The sequence below is a fragment of the Rhagoletis zephyria genome, unplaced genomic scaffold (assembly GCF_001687245.7).
Source record: "Rhagoletis zephyria isolate East Lansing unplaced genomic scaffold, Rhagoletis_zephyria_1.1 Rzeph_scaffold_00836, whole genome shotgun sequence".
NCBI lineage: Eukaryota > Metazoa > Arthropoda > Insecta > Diptera > Tephritidae > Rhagoletis > Rhagoletis zephyria.
Genome location: NW_016157920.1, coordinates 92,987 through 108,175, shown reverse-complemented (window position 1 = coordinate 108,175; position 15,189 = coordinate 92,987).

The window sequence follows — 15,189 nt, the reverse complement described above, 5'->3', positions numbered from 1 at the left end:
AAACTTTGTGCACACCTTCTAAACACCTTTCCAAAAAAGCAGCAACCATTCGAATCGGTTATGAAACATATTTAGGAGAAAATTGTTCCCAATTGATTCATGTTCACAATGAATTTCACAATTATCCGAAATTGTTCAAGCTACACAACGAATTTTCCACCTTAACATTGCCGTCGAAAAAAATGCGTGTGTAACACCGTACATATGATAGAAGTGAAACTTCTTAAAAAAGGTGTGAGTCCCAGGTACCTACTCACGAAATTGGATGTTTAAACATATGTTTACGGTTCGGCAAACCATTAGGCGATTGAGTTACATACATACGTTTGGTTAGAAATCAAACAATTATTTCATTTCATCTTATTAATTTTCTGCTATACATACATATAATTTATTTATTCATTTTCCACCAACCACCACCACCTTATATGAATTCGCGCTTCTAGCATCCATAGGACCGGGTTGTAATGGAAGTAATTGTATGTTTAACAAATAAATGAAAATGTTTATAATGCAATCAATAGATCCTTACGAATTCGCCATTACCAAGGCACTAAGGAACATACGCACTTTTGTTTGCAAAATGCATTTATTTAAGTTGAAAGAAGACAAATTCCTTTGTTCGGCATTTATTCTTACTCGCTTTCTATCTTCCGAGGCGAATTTATATATTCTTATCACGAATTCATATATTCTTGTGGTAGCAAGAGATTAAAAACATAAAATTACCTTATAAATTAAAAGCATAAGTCACATGTATGCGTAGTCCAATTCGCGAAATCATTTCATCGATCTGAGTAAAAACCAAGAATGATAGAATACAAGATTGCGCCGATCAGAGAGGATTTTTGAGAACAACTTTTGGGTGACGTCACACTGGTGCAATCGCGAGAGAGAAATGCCAAAACGTGAGCAAGAATGGAAGACGAAGAAAAAATGTTGCAAGGAAAACGTAAACAAGTTGCACCAGTGTGACGTCATGCAAACAACGATTCTGTCAAATTCGTTAAGAGAGGAATAGCGGTCCGAGATCGGCGCAACCTTTGTATTCTCTCAATCGTGATAAAAAACTAAGTGCATAAACTCTATTTCGCCTTAATTGTAATTCATTCAGTTTCTACTCAAACGCATGAATGATTTCATGAATTGGCCTACGCATAATGGTAGTAAATGACAGAATGAATTACAACAAACACATGCTTTTGACATAATGCAAGCCGAAAACGTTGGTCCAATCAATCCGCAATCAAGTTGAACGTTTTGCCCACAAACATTGCAAATCTCATTTTTACAATTTCATAGTTTCGGCTTACGTTTATAAAAATCAACAAAAGCACGTACCTATTTCGACTGAGTTATCCATNGCTATACATACATATAATTTATTTATTCATTTTCCACCAACCACCACCACCTTATATGAATTCGCGCTTCTAGCATCCATAGGACCGGGTTGTAATGGAAGTAATTGTATGTTTAACAAATAAATGAAAATGTTTATAATGCAATCAATAGATCCTTACGAATTCGCCATTACCAAGGCACTAAGGAACATACGCACTTTTGTTTGCAAAATGCATTTATTTAAGTTGAAAGAAGACAAATTCCTTTGTTCGGCATTTATTCTTACTCGCTTTCTATCTTCCGAGGCGAATTTATATATTCTTATCACGAATTCATATATTCTTGTGGTAGCAAGAGATTAAAAACATAAAATTACCTTATAAATTAAAAGCATAAGTCACATGTATGCGTAGTCCAATTCGCGAAATCATTTCATCGATCTGAGTAAAAACCAAGAATGATAGAATACAAGATTGCGCCGATCAGAGAGGATTTTTGAGAATAACTTTTGTGTGACGTCACACTGGTGCAATTGCGAGAGAGAAATGCCAAAACGTGAGCAAGAATGGAAGAAGAAGAAAAAATGTTGCAAGGAAAACGTAAACAAGTTGCACCAGTGTGACGTCATGCAAACAACGATTCTGTCAAATTCGTTAAGAGAGGAATAGCGGTCCGAGATCGGCGCAACCTTTGTATTCTCTCAATCGTGAATACAAACTAAGTGCATAAACTCTATTTCGCCTTAATTGTAATTCATTCAGTTTCTACTCAAACGCATGAATGATTTCATGAATTGGCCTACGCATAATGGTAGTAAATGACAGAATGAATTACAACAAACACATGCTTTTGACATAATGCAAGCCGAAAACGTTGGTCCAATCAATCCGCAATCAAGTTGAACGTTTTGCCCACAAACATTGCAAATCTCATTTTTACAATTTCATAGTTTCGGCTTACGTTTATAAAAATCAACAAAAGCACGTACCTATTTCGACTGAGTTATCCATTTTCGGTTATTTAGTGTACAAAATAAACGCAAATTAAATGAGTTTGTACAACATGGCCATTAATGTAGCGATAAGTTGTACAACTTGCCAGAAAATCCACATTTTTTTATCATTCATACAACCAAGCCATAAATTGATTCAACAGGCCCACAAACGGTGCAATCTAGAGCAAAACAACACCAAGTTGAACCAACGGTCGCTACGTTTATGACTTTCTTTAAGAAACATCGGGCGAAAATTTCAGCTGTTCCTGTAACACTACCTTATATAAGTTTGCCTTGCATCATCCTCACATATGTTCATCAGAGTATCCTTGTATTAAGATATCGAGAGCACAAAACTACTCTAGAAAATTGCACGCACAATAACAAACATGAACAAATGTACAACAAACACATAAATTTTGACAATCAGTACAGTTCGCATTTATTACTACGTTTATACGCACGCATTATTGGCAAATAACAATTTGCAAAATGGTAAACTTTGCCGTATAAACGCTGAGTTAATTTTTTATTTGCAAATAACTAAATCACGCAAATAAGTATTTAGTCTGTTCCTTTGAACTTCGGACTAAAACCTGTGGAACTGTCAAACTACAATTTTACGCTCTCAAATGAGAGTAAAAGAAGAACAGATGCAGAAGTGCATAGGAACGCAAAAAGCACTATTTCCTGTAAAAACGTCAGACGGTTTGTTTACATGTCATTGGTACTACACTGATTTGGCTGAAATATCACTAAATAATTATTAAAATCTATACATATTCAAATATTTCGTTGTTTACTTCCATTTTTTAACAAATATAAGGTTCTTTGCTTTCACCGCTTTCTGTTTTTGTTTGCACATGTAAATCAGCTGATCGTTTGACACTTTTCATGAACTTACAGGAAAAAAAACTCCGGACTAAATCCTGTAACTTCTGACTAGGAACAGTTGCTCAGTTACTCTCTCAAATGTGTTCCCACTTACAGGTTTTATGTCAATAGGAACGACTTCCTGTAAGTTCTGACTAAATCCTGTAAACCGGACTGCTATTGGAACAGACTAATTGATTAGTGGTACTATTTGCAAATAAGCGCAAGACGCTGCCATTCTTAGGTTAATTTTGCTTTTCGATGATCATCTTATTGCCTATTATAATCAAGACATTGCCATTTTTAACTTTATTTTCCTTTTCGATGGTCATGTTATTGCCTTTATATAATCAGGCAATAGGTTCATTCCTTATCTTTTTGGACTAAAATCTGAAAAGTGTCAAAATGCCAGAGCGTAAGCAAAATGCGCTCACTAAAAGAGAGTAACAGGAAAAGTAAAGGAACGCAAAAAACCAAATTTTTAGTCCAAAGAATGGCAACAACAAAACTAACGTCAAATAAGAACAGAAATGTATGTACAAAACACATTCACACAAGCACAAGCACAATAAACACTTGCTATATCAATTATTTTTTGCCTCCTTCCAATTTCAATTCATTTCTTTTACTTTTTAGATTATTCTCACTTTTTGCGTATTCTTTAATTTCCGTTAATTTAAATTCAGTTGAGTTTGACACTTTTCAGGATTTTGCCAGAAAAAATTCTTCTGACTAAATCTGACTACTTCGGACTGATGAGAGTCACTCTCACTGACTGTTGCTCTCTCATTTTTGCTGTCATTTCCGAGTTAAGGAACGCTTTTTGGACTAAATCTGACTACTTCGGACTTTTTCTGACTATTTCTGGGAGATAAGGAACGCGCATAATATTAAAAAAGAATTTTTCACCATCGAATAAACAGTGAGTTAGGTATTTGCAAATTATTTTTATTTGCAAATAGCATACGTATAAACGTAGTATATATCAACGAGCAGCTTATTAGATTTGTTTTCGTTTGTACTACATATGTGCATATATACATGTACACAAACATATGTACATACGTACAAATACCCTGCAAAAAATTGTGCGACTAATCTCTAAAGAGAGTATTCCGAGATTACTCTCAATCGGGTACGATTGGGCATTAATTAGTCGCAATAAGTCTCATACGGGTACTAATGGAGGTCAATTAGTCTCTAACTCATCTCTAACGGGTACTATTAACGATTTAATGATATGTACGCACTTAGTCAATGAAATTTCATGTGCGGCGTTGGCACACAGAGAGAGTATTCGCCTAACCAAACTGAGCAACCCGGTTCGAATCTCAGCTGGCGCAAATTTTTATTTTTATTTTTTAAAAGTAAATAGTCGCTTTTTATACCCGTTCGGGTATAAAGGTGAACAATTAGTCTCTTCATAGGACATGCTCGAACAAATGCGAACAGTTCATTCCATATAAAAAGATCAAAAGTGGTATTAGTCGCATGTTCCTTTGCGATTGCTCCCGGAGTCATCCCGGATTAGTCCGATTTTTTGCAGGGTATATATACAACCATTCAAACATATGCACATACGTGAAAACATTGCTGTCCATAAGTACATATGTACATATGCCCATCAGTACATCAACGAAGCCCGTTTGCTTTATCATAAATATATCCATACATACAAACATATGTACATATGTACGAAAGGATGTAGTTACGCGAAGCCCGCCTGCATCATTTATACATATATTCAGTGTTGCCATTTTAGTCGTTTTCCGGCTAGATTTAGCCGGTTGCGATAGCAAACAGCCGGAGAAATTTCGATTTCGATTTGTTAGCCGTTTTGCAGAAAAAAATTTGCCGATTTTGCTATTTGCCTTGTTTTCTTAAATTTCAAATATGTATATATGTTTCCATTTTTGACTAAGCGACCCAAAATCTGTTAGAAATGGCTACTAGCCTTATCATGGAGAAAATTTTCATGTCAGGCAGGGTTGTATGAAATTGGGCCGATTTCGCTTATTTTTATTTTAAACGAAGAAGGGATTTCTTCATAAAATGTTTGTTATAAATGTCTTAATTTTAAGTGTGAAGTTTTATACGCAAACTTAGAAACTAAGAAATTGTTTCACTGTTAAGGCACTTGAGATGCGTTTGTGTTTGGATATAGTGCCAACAAACAGAATAAATATTACATGTAGATATTGTCTTCCCAGATAGCGCATATTCAATTCTGCCTAAATTACAAAACATCATTTTTGCCCACTCCCAAAGGTTTAAGGTAAGGGAAAAATTGATATTTTCAAGCACTATGTACACATATGTATTTTTTTAAACAAACTTTTTTGCTGAGAACTTATTTAAATTCCAAAAACCGAATGCCAACTTGAATTAAAGGAACCAACACTGAAGTGAGTCAAAATGAAAATAAAAGAGCACAAATTTCTATGTAAAGCAAAACTCTCTGGGAATCCTACGATATATCTGCCGGACATCTAAATGGGAGATCTACAGTCTTTTGGCATCATATTTTACATCAGAATTGAAGGGATTTCTGAAAAATCTGACCAGTTCTTTTGTGTAACTGTGATTTTGCATCCCTTGTCAACATATGGCCTCGGTTGATGTTAACTTAAGGTCGTTGTTTTATTGCCTTAAAATTGAAGGGAACTTTTTACAGCGTTTTTATGTGTATTGGTTTCTATTTGAGTGTATTGGGAATCGGTCAGTCTGAAAAGGCCTTGTAGGGAAGACAATAGGTTTGTTCGTCGAAAATCCAGCGAGAATTATCACTCAAAATATCAGATAGTAAGAAAAAATGCTCCCAAATTCTCCCTCATGTAGAGAAACTTGCAATTTTCTGTACGAACACAAATTTGCAAGTTTTTCTGCCAGCTAGTGTCCACGGTTGCATTTCAAACAAAAGAAATTTGTATAGAATTTTTAAAATTCTTTCAGAGGGGCTAAAAACAGGATCTACGTGTATATATTTTGTCAGTCCGACTTTCTTCAACATACGTTTCAATTTCTTTGTCGGGTTTACTATATCGAATCCGATTAAGAATGCAGTTTTTTTTTGCCGATTACCTTTCAAATCATTGGAATTAACGAAATTAATTAAGTAGACAAGTATTAACTTACATTTTTAATTTTAAAATCGCTCCAGTTTGTAAATTTTTAAATTTAACGAACTTGTTTATTCAAATTATCGTCGACAAAAAATCCAACCATGTGCCACAATCATATGTTTTTCCTAATTGCAAATTCTTNACATGTGAAATTTAGTTGAAACATTTTAGCCGCTTTTAGCCGCTTTTATTTGCCAATTTAGCCGGTTCGTCCAAAAAGTTCTGGCAACACTGCATATATAGCTTGTTGGCGGCAGAGCTGAAATGCGCAATGAGTTCGTTCATACATACGTGCATTCATACATACGTGCATTCAAATATACATATATACATATGTACGTACTCGTACCCGTCATGCGTCGCTTTATTTCTTTTTTCCCCTTACCTATACTACCTATATCATCCTTCTCACTCATGTAACGTTTTCAGTTTTAAAAATTGCACTCTCAATTTTTGCCATACCGCCGCCTAAGAAGTTTCACTTCAAAAAATTCAAATATTTCGCGTTCTTCTGGATTTTTCCGACTTTTCCAGAATTTTATATGTTACCATTCGAAAGTCATCCCGAAGTTATTGCACAAAAAATTCCATACAAAAAAATTTATTTTCGATTTTTCCAATTTCCCGACTTTCCCGGAAAGTTTTCCCAAAATTTTCTATTGTAAAAACCTTCTCCTGGAAATTGCGAACAACTAAAAGAAAAATTTTGCCAAATCGGCCCAACCGTTCTCAATTGATGAATTGCTATACATTTTTCACACCATTTTTATATATATAGAAGATGTATTAATATGAACAATTCATTACTACTTTGCATGAAGTTGAACCTTTTTTACAAAAAAAANCAGCAGCGTGCTACATTTGCTAACTGTAAAAAATGAAGGTTTGGAAAATTTTCTATCGATTTCTGAAAAAAATTTTTGCTCATATTTACCCCTCTGGACGTAAACTTGATTTAAATGACATAAAGTCACTTAAAATTTTAATGAAGGTGACAAAATGCAGCATGCTGTTAGGGTCATGCGTGTATATTAACGTTTACATCTATGTGACATTTTTTTGTTTACGAATGCATGGAGAGGATTAGATAAAAATGCAATATCAGTTATAAAACAGAATACTTTTAGGGTTATAAAAATATATTGACGTTTATATATTGTGGCGAATACTGTTTACGAATGTGTAGACATAGGGAGCATTAGATAACTTTGCGATATATTATTAAATTTTTATTGAAACAAAGAGTGCATTTTCAGTTTCTTATAAAGAATTTAGTGAGGAATTTATAAACTGTGATCGAAATGTGAATTCGTTAACGCAGTTTATCGTGTTAAATACCGAGGCGCTAACAGCTGAGGATATTGCAATAGTGAAACGAAATATAGCGAAGCGATTTGTGGGTCAACTTCAAAAGCGATGGGACGATTCGAAGAGAGATATTTCGCTTTTTTTTAACACGAACTTTGGCTTAAAAGTTTGTTTTGAAATGTTACAATACACTGGCCAAATCTAACAGAGTTTTCTATTTTCAGATATATTCGTGGTCGATTTTCCACGTAGTTATAGTTGGTATTATATGCCCGTCACTGGTCACAAAATTCTTTTGCATGGAAAACAAATAATTGATGCTGCAATACTACCTATTGGAATGCTTTCAGAGGAAACTGAAGAAGCACGAAATAAGGATTACAGAAAGTACAGGCTTATGTTTTCTTGGAAAACTGATAGAATTTCTACCAATACAGATGTTATTAATCAAGTGCTATGGAATTGGATCCTGTTTGGGATATGCTAACTAATTAAAAATTTTTGTGTTATTTTTTTCCTTCCATATATAATTATATTTTCAATTTTATATATAATAATATATAATAATAAGAAAATCAAATTTTTACAATGGCCCCTTTTTAATAACTGAAATATGTCTTTATTTGTGTTTGAAAAAAGGTGTATGAGAAATGGGCGTGGTTGTTTGCCAATCACGCCCTTTTTTGGTATTGTCGAACCTTTCATAAGAGTAACTTATTTGGCAAGTTTCGTGAAGAAATATTATTATTTTTTTAAGTTGAAATTAAAATTTATATTTAAAACTTTTTACTATAGGTCCAAGGGAGTCACCCCTAGGGAGTATAAAATACATGGAAAACTTTGAGCGCTTTGAGCACTCCCTAAATATTTTTTGAATTCAAAATAAAAAATAGAGGTATATTTTTTTCGACATAGATCAATCCTAGGGTGTGCCGGCATTAAAACTCGGACTTTATTTTTTTGGACCACTCGAATGTACATTTTAAATTGTGTGAAAGCTGACAGTTTATAGAATTCAGTAGCGGGGAAAACAAAGGGGGGTTAAGTGTTTAAACCTTACCCAAGCCGATCGTAAAACTTGCGACGCAATTTCAGCTTATGCCTGCCGGTCTTGGTAAGAATGTAATCCCTCAAGGTTTAGCTTAACATGGTTCTAGGGATACACCCTGTGATCATGTTACTTTCCAGAAGGTATCGCGCCCGTTTTTCTGTACATATTTCCATTGGAAAAATGCCTCATCTCAGTATTCTAGGTAAATGCTTCCAGAGGTATCTATGCGTCACCAGAATTTTAGTTTATATGGCTTATACCGCTAGCTGTTGTAGCTGGCTACGAGATCGTTTTCATATACCCCCCATTTTTCATAGATTTGGGATTGATTTCATTTACCTCTACTCCAAGTTCTACGGTGGCATGCTGCATTTTCCAACAAACCCATATTTTTCCATGAGCTTGAGATTGACTTCATATACATACATATATGCATACCAAGTTCCAGAACTCTACAATAAATACTTCCAGAGATATGCACTATGAAAAATTCGATTGTATGGGAGGTTCCACACCCCCTTTAGATATCGGTTTTGTTTTAGCCTATACCCATTCTTGGAAGGTTTGTGTCCGAAATTTCAAAAAAATCGCTATAGCCGGTGTGGGCATTGTGACTCCTCAAGGGAAATGAACTAATGATTGCAAAAAATGAAATCAAACCAAAGAACGTAAATAACAAGAAGGGACAACTCGTTATAATTGTAGCGAAAGTGCGCAACAGGGGCGTGCCTTCTCTTTTGCCCTAGTGCGTTTTTTGATTGGATGAAAAGAGAAGGCACGCCCCTGTTGCGCACTTTCGCCACAATTATAACGAGTTGTCCCTTCTTGTTATCTACGTTCTTTGATCAAACGTCGTAGTTGACCAAAAAAGAACATAAGACTTAATTCTCTCAACTTCTCAGAATGTATAAAAGCTAAGAAATATATATTAAGATAGGATACATTAAAACAGCCTCCAGAACATTTACCAAAAGACGCCCCTGAATTACACAAATCAGTTTGATTGAAAATTTGTTTTTATTTATTTATTTTATACTTCACTTTTGGGTGTGTCAAAATTTCATCTGAAAACAATAAGTGTTGCTGGAAAAATTCGCGGCCCGTGGGCCACAAAGTAAATTCCATTTGCTGTTAAATAAACAAAGACAATATGTATTAAATAACACATCGAAATGTATAATTTCAGTNTTGTAGCTGGCTACGAGATCGTTTTCATATACCCCCCATTTTTCATAGATTTGGGATTGATTTCATTTACCTCTACTCCAAGTTCTACGGTGGCATGCTGCATTTTCCAACAAACCCATATTTTTCCATGAGCTTGAGATTGACTTCATATACATACATATATGCATACCAAGTTCCAGAACTCTACAATAAATACTTCCAGAGATATGCACTATGAAAAATTCGATTGTATGGGAGGTTCCACACCCCCTTTAGATATCGGTTTTGTTTTAGCCTATACCCATTCTTGGAAGGTTTGTGTCCGAAATTTCAAAAAAATCGCTATAGCCGGTGTGGGCATTGTGACTCCTCAAGGGAAATGAACTAATGATTGCAAAAAATGAAATCAAACCAAAGAACGTAAATAACAAGAAGGGACAACTCGTTATAATTGTAGCGAAAGTGCGCAACAGGGGCGTGCCTTCTCTTTTGCCCTAGTGCGTTTTTTGATTGGATGAAAAGAGAAGGCACGCCCCTGTTGCGCACTTTCGCCACAATTATAACGAGTTGTCCCTTCTTGTTATCTACGTTCTTTGATCAAACGTCGTAGTTGACCAAAAAAGAACATAAGACTTAATTCTCTCAACTTCTCAGAATGTATAAAAGCTAAGAAATATATATTAAGATAGGATACATTAAAACAGCCTCCAGAACATTTACCAAAAGACGCCCCTGAATTACACAAATCAGTTTGATTGAAAATTTGTTTTTATTTATTTATTTTATACTTCACTTTTGGGTGTGTCAAAATTTCATCTGAAAACAATAAGTGTTGCTGGAAAAATTCGCGGCCCGTGGGCCACAAAGTAAATTCCATTTGCTGTTAAATAAACAAAGACAATATGTATTAAATAACACATCGAAATGTATAATTTCAGTGTCTGAATTATATCAGAATCATTGTATCCGATATAGAAAACTACAGTGTGAAATAATCAGATGACATGAGGACACTAAAAAAATTTTTAAATATGTTCACTAACATTGTATTAATATTAAAATAATGTTTTGGCAAGTTGTTATCGAATTTAATGTAAAATTTAAACGATTTNGCATACCAAGTTCCAGAACTCTACAATAAATACTTCCAGAGATATGCACTATGAAAAATTCGATTGTATGGGAGGTTCCACACCCCCTTTAGATATCGGTTTTGTTTTAGCCTATACCCATTCTTGGAAGGTTTGTGTCCGAAATTTCAAAAAAATCGCTATAGCCGGTGTGGGCATTGTGACTCCTCAAGGGAAATGAACTAATGATTGCAAAAAATGAAATCAAACCAAAGAACGTAAATAACAAGAAGGGACAACTCGTTATAATTGTAGCGAAAGTGCGCAACAGGGGCGTGCCTTCTCTTTTGCCCTAGTGCGTTTTTTGATTGGATGAAAAGAGAAGGCACGCCCCTGTTGCGCACTTTCGCCACAATTATAACGAGTTGTCCCTTCTTGTTATCTACGTTCTTTGATCAAACGTCGTAGTTGACCAAAAAAGAACATAAGACTTAATTCTCTCAACTTCTCAGAATGTATAAAAGCTAAGAAATATATATTAAGATAGGATACATTAAAACAGCCTCCAGAACATTTACCAAAAGACGCCCCTGAATTACACAAATCAGTTTGATTGAAAATTTGTTTTTATTTATTTATTTTATACTTCACTTTTGGGTGTGTCAAAATTTCATCTGAAAACAATAAGTGTTGCTGGAAAAATTCGCGGCCCGTGGGCCACAAAGTAAATTCCATTTGCTGTTAAATAAACAAAGACAATATGTATTAAATAACACATCGAAATGTATAATTTCAGTGTCTGAATTATATCAGAATCATTGTATCCGATATAGAAAACTACAGTGTGAAATAATCAGATGACATGAGGACACTAAAAAAATTTTTAAATATGTTCACTAACATTGTATTAATATTAAAATAATGTTTTGGCAAGTTGTTATCGAATTTAATGTAAAATTTAAACGATTTTAAGATAAGATATTAATTATTTTTAAAAGGTAAATATTATCACAACTATTTTATTTATAACCCCAAATTTAGGATATAAAATCTCCCACACCAAAAAACTTACAATTGGGTAACGCCGCTTCGATTTTTTCACAATTGAGCAATTGTCAAAAATCTGCTTTTTAATCAAAAAGCTGTTTATTGAAACTACCTTCTTTTTTGTATCCTGCTTAAAACGATAATATATAGCGTGGGCCGAAAAGCCGTTTTTTTTAGAAGTTCGATTGGTTATAGCAAAAATATGGTTAATTATGCTCTAAGGAAAATCTTTGTGAAAGATGAACATTTTTGGTCAATATCTTAGGCTCGCCCAAGTCCATCAAAGTTCAATGTACTCAAAAAATAAAAATTAATAAATAAATTATTTAACAAATTTTTTTTCCTAAAATTGCAATTATCTTCGAACGTATTAGTCCTACACAATTTGGTATATGGACCTTTTTTGTAGAGAGTCGAAAAAAGCTAAGATTTTTTTTTTACCACCTGAACTTTGATGGACTTGGGCGAGCCTAAGATATTGACCAAAAATTTCATTCCTGCACACAGATTTAGAGCATCGTGAACCATATTTTTGCTATTACCAATCAAAATTCTAAAAAAGCGGATTTTCGGCCCACGCTAATTAGTAGGCAAAACATGCACTCTTACAGGGTTGAAAATCATATTTGTACCATGAAAGAACAAAATTTTTTTGGGACAAACGAAATCGCCATTCGTTTTTATATCGAAATAGTATTCCAATCAATAACGTATGTCTTTGTGTTGAAGTGTTGTTTTCTTAATAACAAGAATAAAAAAAAAATGGGTTAACGACATGAAACGGTTTTTGTTAATGCAAAAAATGTGTTTTTTTATATCTCTCTTGGCTTAACCGCCGCAATTGCGTGCTGTGGCCTGTGACAGCAAAAAGGGCGTACGCGCCAAAATCATGTGTTTCATTAAATATAAGCAAATCAAACAACCAGTATAATATACCTATCATCAATCTTAACTGGTTAATTAACCTTGACGTTAGTATCTACAGTAATTGCAGTGTTAATAAGAAAAAGACGCCTACTGAAAAATTTGTCGCTTAAGCCTTTTTGGCGGTTAGGGCTCCATATGTTATAAAAGAAAGAAAAATAGCCAAAACTACCTAAAATGTCGCGTCCCTATTTATTTTTCCACCAATATACATGTGGATATTTGAATTTGATCTCAGTAACAATGCCTTCTATTTTTATATTATATATCTCTAATATTTTTGCAATATTTGTATCCTTTAGCATACAAAAATTGAACCATTTGAACCGAACCGAGCCACGGTTCAGGGATACTCATGAACCGGTTATTGTACCGGTACAAACATTATCTGAGTGGTTTGAACCAGGGTTGTGGCGAATATTCGCATTCGCATTCGCAGCCGCGGAACTTCCGCATAAATTTTAACATTCGCATTCGAAATAATAAATGCGGCGCTTTTGCGAATGCGAATATTGTGCAAGTGCCTTGATAAAACGTATATCTGGCAAACAAAAAATTGTAGCCAACATTTGTTGCCTGTAAATATGCTACGTTAAGACAGTCCCCTACGTTCCCCTTCTTTCGTAATTTAAAGTCAAATAATAAGATAATAGTCGGTATTTACAGCGGAAATGTTCAACGGCTAGCTATAAAGAGAGTCGACTATTTGCGCGTTAAAAGATTACCTTTAATTAGGTAACAATTATGTAACTATCGAATATTATTTTCCAAAGGCCTCTTGAAAAAACTGGATGCATCGCTAGTTTTTTTCTACTTTTTCTTAGAAAAGTGTAATTATTATTTTTCTCATACAACTTATTATGCTTAAGTTCCATGTTTCCTTTTATTAGTCTTTCAGCTCGAAACAACAACATTTAATTTTGTGTAAATTAGCACGCATCGAAATAAAGACAAAATGATATGTGAATAAGTTGACAGCCAAGTTCACAAATCAAATAAGAATTAATTCAAGGTGAATTTTATATCTACTGAGGAGTGGGACTTGGCATGCAATATATCATTAGTATAGTATGGAAAGGGCATAACTCACATCGTCGCTGAAATACAAAAAGCCGTAACTAACTAAAAATCCAAAATTCACTTTTTGATTGATCGAATCATAAGTCCCCACATCGTTTTAGGCAATAAAAAAATTTAGTTAGTTGTGGTTTTTTGCATTTCAGCGACAATGTGAAATACGCCCTTTTAATATAGTACTAAGGATATATTGAAAATTTGCGTTCATTCGGCTCAAAATATCAAAACACATTGAGCGCATGGAATGGAACAACAAAACGGATTTCATGGCTTATGGTACCGACAGCGGTTAGTAATTAATTGTGACTGCCTGCAACTAGGAAAAGCCGAGCTCAGCTAACTAATAAAACAAAATTAATTACAAGCTGTTCATTACAGGTGAACCTTTCCAAGAAGTCACCCGGGAACTAAGCAGATCTGAGACTTTATCGTCCGTGATTCCAATATTTCAAACTATTATAAAAAACGGGGTAATTTTTTAACAAAATAACAAGATTTTAAACTAATTCTGCTGGAAACCAGTCACACAAGACAGGATTAAAAATGAATTACAAAAACTGAAATCGAAAAACGCTGATGTCGTAACAGGTTCTTCAAATTCTCAAACAAAACAATGAATTGGTGCTCCAAATTGGAACACAATGGTGTTTAAACAACGATATTTCCATGATGCTAAGGGAACGTACCCATACTACGTGACCCACTTTTTGCAATTTTTAACCCCCCCCTCCCCCCTCGGTGGCCGCGGGTAGTATATTCCAAGACCCCATCCTCCCCCTACAGTTTTCACGTAGTAATTCATAAATATGGTTTTGAATCATTTCTTGCTAACAAAAAGTTGAAAAAAAAATATATTTGGCTTATAATTGTCTTTATTAACACGGTGCTTGCTGCGTGACGGCAGGAGTGCTTTCATACCTATAATTACAATTAATTAGATACATATGAAGAAGGTATTGAAACAGAAGATTGAACGGAAAGTTCATTGCTACTGTAGGCTAGAAAAAGAATGTAACCAGTATTATATCACTACCCATAAAATGAAAAAATCAAAATCTAAGCTACGAAAGTTAGAGAAAAAAATATACATCGACATTGGCAGAGCAGAAAGCGGTTGGTTATACCTTTCCGAGAAATAGAAACAGACTCTGTAGTGTTATTATTGACATCTTCGGTGCTGGGAAGCATTTTGAGATCACCTTGCATGGTTGA